The sequence below is a fragment of the Anticarsia gemmatalis genome, chromosome Z (genome assembly GCF_050436995.1).
Source record: "Anticarsia gemmatalis isolate Benzon Research Colony breed Stoneville strain chromosome Z, ilAntGemm2 primary, whole genome shotgun sequence".
In the NCBI taxonomy this organism is placed as follows: domain Eukaryota; kingdom Metazoa; phylum Arthropoda; class Insecta; order Lepidoptera; family Erebidae; genus Anticarsia; species Anticarsia gemmatalis.
This window is the reverse complement of record NC_134776.1, coordinates 17,102,949-17,119,389: the sequence shown is the minus strand read 5'-3', so window position 1 is coordinate 17,119,389 and position 16,441 is coordinate 17,102,949. Positions and strand designations below refer to the sequence as shown.

General features: G+C 35.4%; 1 long non-coding RNA gene across 1 annotated transcript; it reads left to right on the top strand.

Annotated features, from left to right (window-relative positions):
* Window positions 1-2,515: 2,515 nt before the first annotated feature.
* Window positions 2,516-4,656, top strand: LOC142986340 (uncharacterized). Its single transcript, XR_012960348.1, has 3 exons — window positions 2,516-2,649; window positions 2,929-2,985; window positions 4,288-4,656. It is a non-coding gene; the product is annotated as an uncharacterized LOC142986340 (long non-coding RNA).
* Window positions 4,657-16,441: the final 11,785 nt, after the last annotated feature.

Genomic DNA, 16,441 nt, shown 5'->3' with positions numbered 1-16,441 from the left:
ATTTTAAAAATGCAGTTTAAAAACATTTATTTGGCAATCTCTTTCATAATGTACCATTTCGTGTATTTCTGACTACATTTCCCGCTTTGGAAAATAATCTTTCGGATGGAGCAAAAGTGGCCATTACAGAGTGATGCTTTAGAGCCAATTCGGGTAGCTTAGGAAAAGCCTTCAGAGCTCTTCCAGACATTGAGAGAATAGCGGTATAAAATCCGATAGCCCTGCTGCAAGGTATAGGTTCAATTCAGTATTTAAGACCATTGACAAGTTAGATGCCATTATTTCGACGATTCGATGAAGTAGATGATTCTGAACAAGGTGCTCCTGAATTGTCAATAGTACCTAATCGAGTTAAAATAGTTTTAGGTATAATTTATTGAGTTTATTACAAACTTTATTTATAAATTATTAATATTAAAGAAAATATTTACAATTACATTTTAAATTAACAACAATAAACTTACTATATATACAAATAGATAAAAAATAAATAAAAGAAGCAAGTATTAATATAGAAAAAAGAAAAAACAAAACATGGAAAGCGCACTACGCGTCGTAGTACTCTTCCACAGCGCTGTCAATCGGGAACGTTCCCAGAATGCTGGCAGCATTGCCACGTTGTATGGCAATGCTCAATCTTTGTCCCAAGAAAATGCCAGCATTCTGGTCACGGGAACTGTCGACCAGGCGTTTGATAATGTCCTTAAAGAGTAAGTGGGCGCTAGGGCCCCATGGTCCCAGCGTCTCGACCCCAAACGGCTCAAAGACATAGTCGCCAACAAGACTACTGTATTTGCGCCGCTTGAGGTCTTCGGCAGCCGCAGCAGCAGCTCCAGCAGCACCGGCCGTCCTTAGAAGATGAGACGGCGCAAGGGTGTCGACGCAAGTTGCATCCCACACCAAAGGCCGACCCATCCTCCAAGGCATCAACGACATACCGTCCGGCCTCTTCCCGTCATCGCGCGCCAGCCCATTAGGTTCTAAGATGGCTGGCATTCCAGCGGCGGCAAGGGACCGGCGAATGATGTCGTTGAGGTGTGCGTGTCGGGGTATACAAATCATCTAAATGAATTCTTTTAAATCGAGGATCCAAAAACGTCGCACCCGTAAAAAGCTGAACATTTTGGATGTTTTCGAATCTTTTGATTTATAAATCAATTGTTAGCGTCACTAACATAAGTAACATAGCTGTCAAACATTTGACAAAAGGTACCTATAGCTATCCTAGAAGTTACATATTTTTCACCACTCATTTTTCCAGTGACATTATGAGAAGGCTTCAATTTTTTTTTAATTTTCTTATAGTATTTATTAACTCGAAGCATTGGGGGCTCATTAAGGTGGTTTATCAAAACAGATCCTATATTACTGCTTATTCACAATAAGCGTTCAATCATGTAAAGTTGCGTTCCACCTAGAAGATACATCCCGTACCTACCAGATGGTTTAATTACACAATTTTTTTTTGCTGCATGGGGTATTTTTACTGAATTATATACTTTAAAGATCACAGATTCTAAAAATGACTATCAAACTATCCCATCATGTATGGTTTGCAAAATAGTAAAAAAAATAATAATAAGATAAGTATATGTCAACTACTGCCATATTATTATTTTCTTTTAACTAAAAAAAGTTCCTTTCTATTTTTAAATGTTATACTTATGCTACCCGTTTTGATTGTGAAACCTTCGTCTTTATTCTCCCTCCATCTATTTCATCTTATCTCAATTGCTTCTGCGAAGTCATTTTCGATTTCCTTCACTGGTTTCTCGATTGAGCGTCCAACAGTAGTCGACTAACATAGTGACATCCCATCTTCCTTGGTAGCGTCTCTCGGTCTCGATTTCACGGACATCCTGGTGAAACCCGTCACCCTGTTCTTCACTATAGGCTCCCAATTTTTTTTACAATATAATAAGATAGCACAGTACAGTAACGTTTGAATGCTTGATGTGTACTGATTGCAGTATTAAATCAATTTAGAAAGAGGTACTAATGAAGCTTGTTGAAATATGTTCTAATTCAAAAGCAAGTTGTTTACGAGTATATTAAAATTTACTCTAAGTATTCTAGATAACAAGTCAAAACATTCTCAAGCTCACCACTAATAAATTTATTTAGCCTTTCGTATTAGTACCTAATATTAATTACGCTAACCAAACCAAAACTTGAGTACCTACTGTAAAAAATATTTTTTATTTTTTTATTTTTTTTGGTTTTGCCACATAAAAATTTATAAGAAAATATATAAAAATCCTATGCAGTTTTTTACATGCTGTGTTTTCCCTCGGCAACATATTGAAGAGTACGTTTGTCTCGCACTTACCAATACCTACTAAATCAGTTAAAATTACTACCTATAAATATCGATTACAAAAATCTTATTTAAAAAAATAATAATCGATTTAAATAAAAACGATCAAAAAATTGTAAATCGATACAAAAAATCGTTATTTTTTATCACCTATCTCATCTCATCCAACTGTGTCGGGAGAAAAAAAATGGCGAATGGCGGGAGCGGTAGCGTGATTCTCTTAACAGTATTTATTTTATCTACGTATAATACTAATTCATTCTGAAGTAACTGCATTATTCGAATTTAAGTAAAAAGTATTAGCTAGCATTACGCCTTCAATTTTTCTAGTGGTAAGTGCATAGTTTGTATTACCTTTTTATTCTACGTAATAAGAACAAACTACTCAAACATTTATCACAATTATTTTGGGGCTCATTCGCCTGATCACTTTTTGCCCATGAAAAAGGTTTGAATACTTATGCCGAAGTTAAATGCCGCTTCTGCGAGGGCCTGGCCTGCATGCACGGTGCTACTTCGCGGGTGAAAAATATTTAACTTGACAGACGCCCACGCTTGAAGGTAGTTTCAAACACGCGACTGCGCTAAAGATTCAAACTTTTATACTCCAGTGCCGTGATGACTTCTTGACTTGATCACCGATGGATGCGCGGCTACGAAGAACTGAGGTGAGTAATTACTTTCAAAATTATTTCTATAGGTACGTATTTAAATTATTCGAACAAACCAAGAAAAATCTTGAAAGTTGTATTGTGCGTTTTCTTGTCGAAAAAGTGAATAGTAAACAGTACATGGGCAATATATTTCATTCCTATTTGAATAACAGTTTATACCTACTGTGTTATGTGTCAGATAACCTATCTGCTGAATATGTCACTTAATTAGCAGATAGGTTTCTGAGGTCATTTATGTAAGGGTTTTTAAGTCTTTGCTAGCTGATAGTTATTTGGAAGTGGTCAAACCCTCCTTAACTTATTAAAATAATATGTCTTAGTAGGTAATAGTTGCTAGGAATATTTAACTAAAAAACTAGCTGAAACTATGTTCTGCTGTACTGTGATTGTAATTGCGTTTGGTGTAAACTAAACAGATAAACGATACAGACAATGGTTGATATAATTTCAGCAATAAAATAATAGTCTTCAGTTATTCATCTACCTTATCAATCAAATATGCATGTGTTTTTGTATAACACTATCAAAATCTCCATCAAGTTTCATAAATTCAAGGATACCTTTTAATTTCTGCATTTCTTATATGAATATGGTTATCTATTTATAACAAGAAAATAAATACAATGAAATATAGGTACATATGTCATCAATAACAATCTTACCCTTACTTAAAAGGTAATATATGTACTTATGTTTCAAATCGGCAATGATTGAATATGATAACAAGCTGTACAATATTAGTTATGAATACCAGCTGATATCTGCTCCCTCTGTTGATGAGAAAAACTTTAATTAATTTTAGTTATGGGTGTGTAATTTTAGGTTTGGACTGTAAATTTTAAAGTAATGTGACTTAGCTTGTGTCCATGTTTTTGTTATTTTATAAGGTGAAACTTGGCATCAAACAGTCCCTTTGACCTGGTTTCTGAGGCACATTTATTTTGGCAGTCGTTTATTTAATCAAAATCCTTTAAACTTGTATAAAAAAAATGCTTTTGAACAGATAAACTACTACTAAAATGTTCTCAGAAACCAGGAGTAAGTAATTTATTCAACCGAGTCTATATGAATAATTTTGTATCATTGCAAATATTTATTACTAATTTGAATATTGTGTATTATAAAATAAATAATGTAATAAGCCCAGCAAGAGATAGTGAGATAGGTGTCTACAACACAAAGTGTTTTCAATAATGTTTGTTGTAGTTACCTTTTTAGAATTGCAAAGAAACGCAAATAGTGACAGGTAGCTACTTTTCTTTATTTCAGAAATTAACAACAATTTTATGTTTCCAGATACAGGGACTGTATTTACTAAAGGAACACGGTTGACACACATCAGGCTTCTGAATTCCTTGGAAACATAATGTTTAATTTTCTTGTTATTATAGGTATACTACCTATAATAACAAGAAAATTAAGGGGTAATAGTATAAGATCTGGATTTTCTGTTCACTACAACTTTACTATTATTTGCCAGCCAAATAATATTAAAGTTGATTGTGGGCAGATAATAATCTCAATATTTTAAAGTTACATGAACAATTGAATATTAATATTTCGGTTGAACATGTATGCTATTGAACATTCCTCCTATTATAAAATGACTTAGTTCAAAAGCACACAAGTTCATAATAATATATATCATTACCAAAATATTTTGGAATAAGGGTCATTCTTGTTGCTTTCTCTTTCTTGTTGGTGTTTCAGTAGTCGATTGTTATTTAATAAATATGAAATGTTTGAGGTTTTTACTTGTCTGCAGTATAGTATATCGCTTGTATTATGACAGCCTTTGTGGCGCAGTGCTTCAGTCGGTGTGGTGGTCGCCATACTATTGCTATTGCACTAGGAGGTCTTGCTTTCTACTCGGGAATAATATTTACATTTAGTTTAGTTTTGGGTTAAGTTCTTCTTTGTGTCTTTTATTTGTATATTTTGCAGTCAAAAGTCATCACCAGTCAAAACTACTATTGACTAGCAAAATCAGTCAAAACTACTTTTGCTAGTTGATAGTAGTTTTGACTGGTTGTGAGCTTTGACTGCAACATATATTAAATTTCTTTGTATTTTCAAAAATATTATCTTATCTATTACCATTTCATTTTTGAAAAAATGGCTAAGTTTCCAAAACGGGTTATTAACAAAATATTGAAATATTTAACAATATTGTATTTTCTGGGGTAGAAACAATCAGGTGGCGAGCTTAGCGGTGGCATTTAATTTTAAGCCTTTTGGTTTCTTTCTGGCTGTTTAAGCATTGTCTAAATGACGTGAGCGGAGCATAGTATTTGGTTTCTATTTTGCTCAATTATTTTCCAACATCCAGTGTTTTCATGGGAAGATATTTTCGCATAATAATATCTTAATCTTAAACCTGCCTATGAAGTCTCAAACTGTTATTTATTTTGCTTAACAAATAAATCTCATTTATACTTGTCCATCATTTTGGTTACGTATAGTATAGCATTATTAATTTAACGTTACTGCAAGTGACTGTGACTATCGATTTCATTCTGATTGAATTATTTTAAAACCTATTACCGCACACCGGTGTTAAAGCCGATACAGTATTTGATTGGTTGTACTTGTAATCTATGTTAATTCAACATATCGCTCCTTGAATACAAAAGGGCCACAAATCGAAATCTATAAATTTTACAGGACAGCCAAAACAAATTTTTGAAACGGTTTTTTTATAACATTTCATATATTTATTTATTAAATATAAGATGTTAATATATCATTAGATGCGTATTTTTTAGCTCTATCTTTCTACAAAATAAACTTTGTAATAGCTGTTACCTATTAAGAGAAAAAAGCATATAAGTCCCTTTTGCATTCAAAATTTGAACCAATATTATGAGAAATATGTCAAAAATTAAACACAGTTTTACAAATAAAAATGGTTAATTGTACTTTTTTGGTAAATAAACCGTATCAAAAAGTTTAATAATAATTACTTAGTAAAACCATAACTGAATAGACCAGGAAAACATCGTATTAAACAATCTAAATGAAAAAATCTTAACTTTTTATTAAGTAAGTAAAATCATTGAGATCAACTTTGTGCGTAACTTTCATTATTTAGTAAAATTAAACATCAATCATCATCATCAATCAATGGGTAACGTGACGAGTAGACTGAGTGCAGCAGGAGTATTAAAGAAATAAGATAATAGAAAAGGTTTTTGAGTTTTATAAGCCTTTATATTTAGCATTCGTGGATTATTCCAAAGCTTTTGACAGCATTATCCGCCATAGAATCATCACTCCATCCAAGTCCTACTTAAAGATACTATGTAGAATCGAACCTTCATACATCAAACTCATCAAAGCAATAGACAACAATATCATTCCAAGCGTGAAACAGGGAGACCCGCTATCTCCCAAATTATTTACCAGCACCCTCAGAGAAATTTTCAGGAGCCTGGCGGTGTTATGGCAATCAAAAGCATAGTTGTAAGTGGTAAACAGTTAATAAACCATTGTTTTGTAGATGACATAGCCATCTTCTCTTTTTCGGCATCGGAACTCGAATCAATGCTCAAAGATCTGAGCACGGCAAACCTTCAGATTGGACTGAGTAGAACTGTACAAAAACCCAGGTTATGACCAACAACACAAAACGTAGGGTCGAGGTAGACGGGCACGTCATAGACTATGTCGACGAGTACACTTGCTAGGGCCAGATAACCTCTTTTAACAACCGACGGGACAAAGAGTTGGACAAACGTGTCACAAGTGCCTGAAAGAGATCCTGGTCCAGGAAAGAGCTAATGGTAACCTTCCACTGTCACTGAAACGAAAGCTCGTCGACATGTTTATACCTACTACCCGTCCTTACCTACGCTGCCCAAACATGGTCCCTTACGGAAAACCAGAAAGAGCCAGAGAGCGATGGAGCATAGTATATTATGCATCAAAAGAACAGATCACGTCCGAAATTCTATACTGCGCTCCCAAACTCGCATAGCCGATGTAAGGGAGAAGACCGCCTGGCTGAAATGGAACTGAGCCGGCCACATTATCCATATGCATTCGGAAAGGTGGACCCGCATATCTACCAACTGGATGCCAGAAGATGGTCATAGCAGACGCGGGAGACTTAAATGGAGATGGCGGGATGACCTAGACGCATTTGAAAAGGACTGGTCGGATCTTGCCCCTGAAAGAGGAATTTGAAAGGAAAGGGTGCCTCTTTACTTTGCCTGCATCAAAATGTATTATTTTATTTTTAAAATTGTAACGAAAACTAAAATTATTATCATACCAAACGGTCATATTCCTGGCCTTCCCATTCTAGCACGGTAAAAATGATTATTTATTCCACAATAATTTAATGCAAAAGGGACGTATTTCAAAATATGCTACTGTTATATTACAAAATATAATAACAAATACTAGTGTTTGAATGCAAAACGGTCGTTTTCAGAAATATGGCACTTTTGTATTACAAAATATGGTAACAAATACTATAGTTAGAATGCAAAAAGAACGTTTTCCAAAATATGGCAGTTTTGTATTGTAAAATATAATCACATTAACTTGAAATTTTGCACCCAACACAGACATATTTTGGATTGTGGCACTTTTTCATGCAACTGACGAGCATATGCGTTGAATCTCCGGGCGCAACTCGCAAAGTGGCTGTTTTGCACTGACATTACCTGTCAAAGTGAGCTAATGCAAAAAGGGCAGTAAGTCAGTGCAGCCATAATATAAGCAAAAATGATGGGGGTTTTTTTTTTACTATAAAATATAGTCGGTTCAGGTGTCATTTTTGCAATAAAACGATTTTCATTTTTTTTTGACTTGTGGCCCTTTTGCATTGAAGGAGCGATATGTTGCAGTCTTCGATTCATGTCCAAGGTTAGAACGCAGCTACTGAAAACTATCCGATAATATTTGCTTTTGCTATTTTCAAATCTGCGATTACATGTATCAATGAAGATTGTTAACTTATTTTGATTTACTGCCCTCCATATCCTCGGTTAAAAAATAAAAAAAAGACTGGTGAAGGAATCACTTACGATACGTCAATTAGTTTCCGATTTATTAGTAAAACAAGTTGTAACCGCACGACGCTAGCTGTCGGTTACGGTGTGACGTCATTGTACAGCACACTCAGTATGGCTCACACAGTCCGCTCGCGGTCGCGCGCTCGGTCCGTCAAATTATACTTGAATACTTTTAAAAATGTCAAATTCAAATACAAGGAAAACATGTGTTGTGCTTAAATGTATAAATTCCTTACCAATTTGCCGGAAAAGTAGTTTGTCGATCTATTTTAGGTAGATTATGCGATTGCCTCTTTTCAAATCCTTCATCCATTTTATTAATCGAATAATATTTACTATTATTACACTATAAATGTAATAAGCGGACAAAAACAATAGAATACTGCGCTAGCTATTACACCCACGGAGTATTCGGTATCAGTATCCGTTATTGAACATTCCCCATCAGTTTTTTTTAATAGAGTTAATACACAGAATTGACCTCAACATTTATTTAACCTCTGATGCGTCATGAACACTGACATAGAAATTCCGCTTTGGTCCATTTTCATAATTGTTTTTCATAACTAGCCATGAACAAGAAAATTTCCTTCACTGTTTCAAAACTAGTTATGAAAATGAACCATTTTTCCTTTTAAATAACCGTTTTCATAACTAGCTATGAAAAAGGCAATTTTCCTTCACTGTTTCATAACCAGTTATGAAAATGGACTCTTTATCTGTATTATCCCTATATGCTTGTTTTGATAACTACCTATGAAAATGGTTGATTTTCTTCTCGTAGAAATGAGTGAAAATGTGTTATGTTGTAAAATAAAACGTAAAGTAGCTTTATTTAGAACATTTAATTAAAATAAAAAGGACTTATTATTTCTAAACAATGGCCAACTGAAATTTCTTTGTTAGATCATCGATCGCGGAAGCGATTTCGTGGTCAATTTCTTTATAGATGTTGCTTTTTTTAGTTTGTTGTTTGTGGCAGGTTATTTTAGTTTCTTTAATTAAAATGTCCAGCACTTTCGCTAGTGATGGATTTTTGCAAGCCACAAATTTATTGAGTCGAGAATGCCATCCTTCAACATGATTAGTTGTTCTAATTTCTTCCCCATGGCAGCACCACTTCTTAATGAAATCGTAGACATTAAATCATGTTTTGTTCTGGTACACATTAAATTTTTTAATATTCTCACTCTTTGGTGATCTCGACATAATATATTTATAACCATTCATCACATATTTTAATGGTAAACGTGCCAAACCAGCACATCTGGCTATATGACGTTTCTGAACCCTACTTTTAATACCAAGTCGCTTACCATATCTGAAAAGACTGTTACAAAAATGAAAAAAACAGCCTTTTATTTCTGTATCGGGAAACACATTTTGTATCGCTTAAATTACAGATTTTTCAAAGTCAAGTGTCATTTTTAAGGGATTCCAACATGGAAGCTGAGACTTGATCATTTGTAGTATAATTTCATATGTTTTAGTATATTTAGTATGGGTGAATGCAAAAAATAATGGTACTATAAGTCTTTGTTACCTCATCAAGCCCGTGATAAATTTAGTGTAAATTTGTTGAAACGGCTTCGGACACGATTTGAAAGTGCCATCTAAAAATAAATGTTTGTAACTCTTGATATTTTTTTTGTATCAGGAGAACAAAAAATCAATATTCTAGTTTCATTATCCTTAAAATCAGCTAGTATGAAACTTCGGTACTTTTCTGGTATGCTTACTTCTTGAGTTGATTGGAAATGAAGTTTTGATACCCAATATTTCTGTTTCTTGCATTGTATAGTCCATTTTTTATATTTTTGAATTTCGGTACATCAGTCGTAAAGTGTAAGCACACCTTCATCTTCAAGTTCACAAATCATTTCCTCGAATTGCTTTTGAATAGGTTCAAGATTATTAATGACTTTGGTTCTCAATTTAGTAATTTTCTTCAAAACTATATTTTTAGATTCGTCTCGTAAACAATCAAAGGCATGATTACTTTCTTTTACAAATAGATTTTCGTTACTAAGAGTAATATTTCCCTCACATCCTTTTTTACTGCAGCATTGCCAAAATGTATTCCCATTTACATATTTTTTACCACGATGATATTGTCGTCCGTCGTACAACAATTTGATTCCTTTACGTTTCGTTGGCATGAAATCAATCTTTGAAGACGACATGATTAGGTACTTTTGCTAGGAAATATTCACACACTATCCACAATATCAACAACCAATTAGGTGTATAATTATGTAATAAATGTTTATCACTCGATTTATAACGTATATAAAAAGCTCTTGTGATAATTTTTCAAAAGCCACTCAAATCTCTGATAATCTACATAACTTGACAAATAGTGACATTATGTACTTACAGCCAGTGTTTGAATAAAAAGTTCACAAAGCAAAAAAATTAAAAACTTTTTTTATGTATTTATTTGTAGGTAGTTATCAAAACAGGCATATAGGGATAATACAGATAAAGAGTTCATTTTCATAACTGGTTATGAAACAGTGAAGGAAAATTGCCTTTTTCATAGCTAGTTATGAAAACGGTTATTTAACAAATTTTAAATTTTTCGTGATTATGTTTAATACAAACTCGATATTGTGTTTGTTATTGAAAATCAGATAACTAAAGATCATGCTCAATTATTTATTTTACTACAATTGTTCTGTTTTTATTATACAGACCTTCAAATTGTTAACTTCCCGAAACTTCTACCTATCGAATAAAATTTGCTTCATTTATACGAATTCATTTACTTTCCCACTGAATATCGATTTTCATTTTGAAAAGTGCCAAAACATTGACAAAATCGAAATTCATGAACATTAATTTTCAAAGTTTGTTTATCACTTGTAACGAAATTACCTACCGTAGGACTTTTATTTTGGTTTATTTTGATATATAAAACACTTGTTTAGCGATAAACACGGCAAATTCACGAAGTTTAGTAGATAAAATAATATTTTTATAAAAAAAAGGTGTAAAATGGCCTAGAAATCGACAATGTTTAGATGCAGGCACTTTTTGACATGATTGGCAAAAAATGAATGATTGTTCTTTATATTACCACAGAGTACAAAATAGGGCTATTCAATTATCTAACAAACTACAGTACCACAGATATAAAAAAAAACTTTAAAATCGATCGCGAAATCATCCACAAAATATTTTGTCGCGAGCTGTAAAGTATGTATGTGTGTGAGTGTACTGAACGTCACGTGACCGCTCAAACTGTCACTCGTCTGTCTAGTCAAGGATCCTTGTCAATATAGTGTGATCTATTTCGCGATATGTTGTGCGGTTTTAGGGAATAAAAAGAAATGAAATTTCGAGAAGATAATTTTAATATGTAAATTGATATATGTACTTTTATTACTTTATAGATAAAACCATAAATTCGTAAAAGTGTAAAAACCTAGCTTTCGCCGGCGTTTTTGACTGCGCGTGTGTCGATAATGCCGCGCGACAAAAAGGAGCTTAAGATCGGTTCAACAGATTGTTTATTAAATAAAACAAGGTTTTGTATAATTATATATGTATTTATAAAATCAAATAGTAAAAATAATGTAAAAATAAAATTAAAATAAAAAGGTGTAAATAAAAAGACCTACAGGTGTGGTAATCGCGGAAACATTCCCCGACGCAAAGGAAAAGTCACACAGAGAGCAGACTACCGTAATAGTCTTCCTAATTTTCTTGGCGGCACTGTGGACACAACGGCCCCTTTTAACTTTTTTTGTTTATTTGACGTACGTTCTGCCTGCATGTCTCTTTGGTCTGGGAAATGTCCCAGAGAAAGGTCCAGCCGGGTAGAACGTACGCCATTGCCACCTTGCCGCGGATTTATATTTAATTTTCCCGCTGGTGGATTTTTTTTAAATATCTCCTCCGCCAAGACGTACATAAACTGTCTGTGTGACATTTTCTTTTGCTGCGTAAGGTCAGCATTTGCACAGTGGATCACATGGGCATTCAGGATACTAACATTGAGGAGGCGTCAAAAACCTTTGGTGTTCCATTTGAGACCCCTCTTCCTTTCTAAAAGGTACATCGAAAGTTTCTGGTCTTTCAGATCGACGCCTCCCATGTATCGGTTGTAGTCATGTAAGGTACCCGCGGGTATTAAGGCCTAGCTAAGGGAGATTTGTAATAAAATGAAAAATATCCAATATAATCAACAACTTTTATTAATTATCGGTCATGTACTTATCTTACTACAGACTATTAACAAAAAATAGCTTCTCTAGCTTAAAACAAAAACATAATACAACTTTTTTTAAAACACAGTCTTTAGGCCTTATTATAATTGGGTATGGTAAAAAGGCCTATAATATAAACTATAAAAAAATCAACTTAAACTACGTTAATTGGTAGTCTTGAGATCAATAATTGTTAATATAAAGCAATAGGAATCACAGTATTCCTAGAAAGTTAAATTAATTGCCATTACATCCATCAGGACACTGAAAATCACTGTCACTGTCTTCTGCAGTTAAACCGACACATTGTTCATGGTTCCACTTTGAGCACCGTGAGCATTTTCTCATTGCGTCGTCCATCCTGTCTTCTTCGCAGGCATGACAGTACCAACTCGTTTGTGTTTGTGATTTATTTTTGACGGCAGAAGACTTTCTGGTAGATATTTTAGCTTTCTTAGGATTTAAATTCTTCTGAAACTTAGTTTTTTCGTTTCTAGCGTTTAAGTTTTCGCCTTGTTTACTTTTCTTTCTTTTATTAACTTTCTCTTCTTTACTTTTTATTTTCTCTTGATTATATTCATGAAATAAATCTTTTGTGACTGGAGTACCTCTATAATTTATGGCTTTTCTTGCAGTTCGTATGTTTTTTTGTACTTTATCAGGCGTAGGCAGTAATTCATAAAAATCATTTCTAATCAATTGACTGAGTGGTAAATCATCAGATTCATCTGAACTGGAGTTTGTTCCATAAACTGTGCGACAATAGCTGCGTTGCGCCATTGATGGTCTTGAAACCTGACCAGTGGATGTCGATGCTATAGTTGGTGATTGCTTAGTTTGTTTTGGAATTGCTGGTTGAAGACAATCAACAGGTAAAATATTTCCAAGCGAGACATCTGGAATTGGAATCGGTGTCAAAATTGATGGTGAACTAGGAGCAGATTCTGAACTCTTCTTTTGATCACTATTAGTAGGTGGAATATTTTCTAGATCACGAACAGGGGTTGAGGCTTCCGATAAAATAGACGGTGTTGTATCTCCAGTTTCTGAAGCTTGTGCTTGAGAATGTTCGAGAGCTGGTGCGTTTTCTTGTGCATCTGGTGCACGAGCTTCCGTTAAAATTGAAGGGGCAAAAGCTGTTTCTGGTATTGCCTGTGGGTTGAAAGGATACAAGCCAGTAGCTTTAAAGCCACTCGTGATATTGCTTTGTGTCATACATTTAGACCAAACGCTTGAAAGAATGATATTAAAGCGTGCTTTAGTGAGTTTCTTGTCTCTGTTTTGGTCCAAAACTGATAACAATTCAGCATCCCAGTGGTGCTCGAATGATCGATAAACGGCTTTGTCGAGGGGCTGTAATTCATGGGTCGTGTTTGAAGGTAGGCAGTACAAATTAATGTCAAGTGAATCGGATATATCGACTATGGAAAGATCTAAATGACATGCTGCTCCATCAAATATCAAAAGGCATGGTCCCTGGCTTTTGTATCTAGACAAATGATTTAAAAATATTTTGAAAAGTTCATTGGTCATGTATCCCTTTGCTGATTTTTCTACTAAAGATCCTTGTGGTAAATTATCGAACAATTCTGGTTTCAAGCGTTTTCCCTTAAATATGACCATAGGTGGTATGGCTGTGCCAAGAGCATTAACACATCCTGCGATGGTAACGCTTTCAGCATGTTCAGAAGCCTGCAGATGAACCCTTTTAGCCCCTTTTTTCGCCAAAACACTTTGCTGGTGGTGTATAGTGAGACGGCAACCTTTCTCATCCATATTATAAATTTTCTCGGGATGATTATACAAATCAAATTTATCATAGACATCTCTCAGTTTCTTAAAATGGTCATCAACAATAAATTTATTAAGCTTTTGGGCTCTAGCTGGGTTCATGAATTGCGCTTTTCTTATCGATATTTCATGGTGTCTGTTCATGAACGCTTTGAACCAGTCTTTGCCTGCGCGTTTACCCTCATCGTTAAAATTGTGTTTTATATTATTTTGCTCACAATATTTATACACCAATCGACGCAATATCCTTGGTGTCACAGGCAAGCCCATTTCAGAATACCTGATTATCCTTTGCACAAGTTGAGCTTCCTCTTCCCCATTTAATATAGGTTTACGCCCCAAACGTTTCTTTAAACTGCCAGACTGCGGATGATTTCTGATTGTTCTTCTAGGAACCTTATATCTCTCTGCAGCCTTATACGTATTTAAAGTTCCTCTTTGTACTGCTCTTACAGCTGCTGCGATCAGTTCGTCTTCCGACCACAATGCCCGTTTGGGAGGCATCGTGACTGAAAACAATGAAAAATAAATTAAAAATGTACAACTACGTACATACTTCTCACTAAAAAAAAAATAGGAGTATAATAAGGCCTACAGTAAAATTTTATAGGCCTTAATGTCCGCCAGTCACGAGTTCAAAGAAAATAATAATAATATAAGTTAACAAACTACCAGTCCCTTAAAACGGTAATTTACGGACAAGCATACATTAATTAATAAACGGATACTCAATACAGGTTTGTAAATATGATAATTTCAAAAAAACTTACGTTTTACCGGAGGAGATTTTTATAATTTGTGCCGCGTGACCGCACCGCTGGATGTTTTCGACGACACTGGCGGGGGGAGAAGTGCAAGCGCACGTCCGCCGCTTCATAGCGGCTCGTATGCGCTCTGTGCTTGTGTGAGTGTAACCTTGAGCGTCAACTCCCGTATTTTGTACGATTTTTGTTACTTAGGCCTTATTGCCCGACAGGCCATAATACCCGCGGGTACCTTACTACAACGGGTTTGGCGCAATCCACCCCTGCACGTTGCCCCAATGTTGTCTCGTTTGGGTGGTAAGTCGACAAAGTGGTGACTAGCTTTACATCTTTCCAAGACGTAACAGCCACGTCATCACAATGAACACTTACCACCTGGCCCCGGGGTACACGCTTTTCATCTATATCTTTTATAACTTGGGGTGTGCCTACTCGGCGTCGGTTTAGTGTACCGACTACGTCGGTCATTTTTGATTTCAAAAATCGCGCAGGAGCCACGGAGTTATAAAAGTTATCCATGAAAAGTGTGCCTTTGCCCAAATATCCCCCCATTAATGTCAAAACGATTTTTGCGGTCGAACTAGTGAAGCCAAAAATAGGTTTTGTCGAAGCTGTCCTTCCTGTATAAAGGACAGTCTTCAGACAGTAGCCAGTTACCGCCTCGCAAAGTTCATACGTGTTAATGCCGAATCGTGCTGCTTTGGATCGAATGCACTGCACCCAACTCAGCCGTCCTTTCCAAAGCAGCAACGACTCGTCAATAGACAGTTCTTTGCGAGGCGAGTAAATGAACTGAACTTTTGAATTTAGATACTCCAAAACTGAATTTATTTTAAAAAGCTTTCTTTCCTCCCCACTCATTGTCGGAGACAAATAGTCATTGTCGGCAAAATGCAGGAATTTCATGAGCAGCCAAAACCGTTGTAGTGACATGAGGCTACGAAACCCTGGCATGCCCAAAATGCCCGTGTTCCAGTACTCATCGATACGGTTCCTGACACAGATACCCATCAGAACCATTATGCCCATGAGGCGATAAATTTCATCGATGGATGTTTCCACCCACCCATTCACCCTTGATGTTGGTGGAAGGGTATCTGTTTCAACAGCCGTATCGATGGTATGTTGTGCATATTTATTCGTCTCCTCGACAATAAGGGTTCATTATTGGCAGGTCCTAAATTTGAGTGAAAATGTCCAGTGGACACGTTCCCTCAATTTTGGGACCTACCTCCTCGCGAAATGCTGACCTTTCGCCGCGGAATGTACCGAAATCGTCACCCCAGAGGTAGTCTGCATCCAGCCCGCCGTCTTCTTCGCCATCCTCGTCGTCATCTTGCAGAAGCTGCTGCAGCTCCTTTAGAGTGAGGTTTTCATCTTCGACAACCTCACTTCCAGACTCGACCAGCAGCGCTTCTCTTTCTTTCTTTTAGCGTATGAATTTTGATAATGGCATAGTTTGACAAACAAACACCTATATTCGTCAATACTTCACACTTATTCTTCTGTCCCTGCGTAAGCAACTCACAATGTAGTAACATTCCGGATTTTGTGTCAACGTGTTTTTATTGAATTAATCGATAAAGTATACGATTCTGAGGATTAGAGCAAAACTCCGGGTTCGCTAAGACCTGTGTTTTGTTTTAATGTTTCGGGATATCCG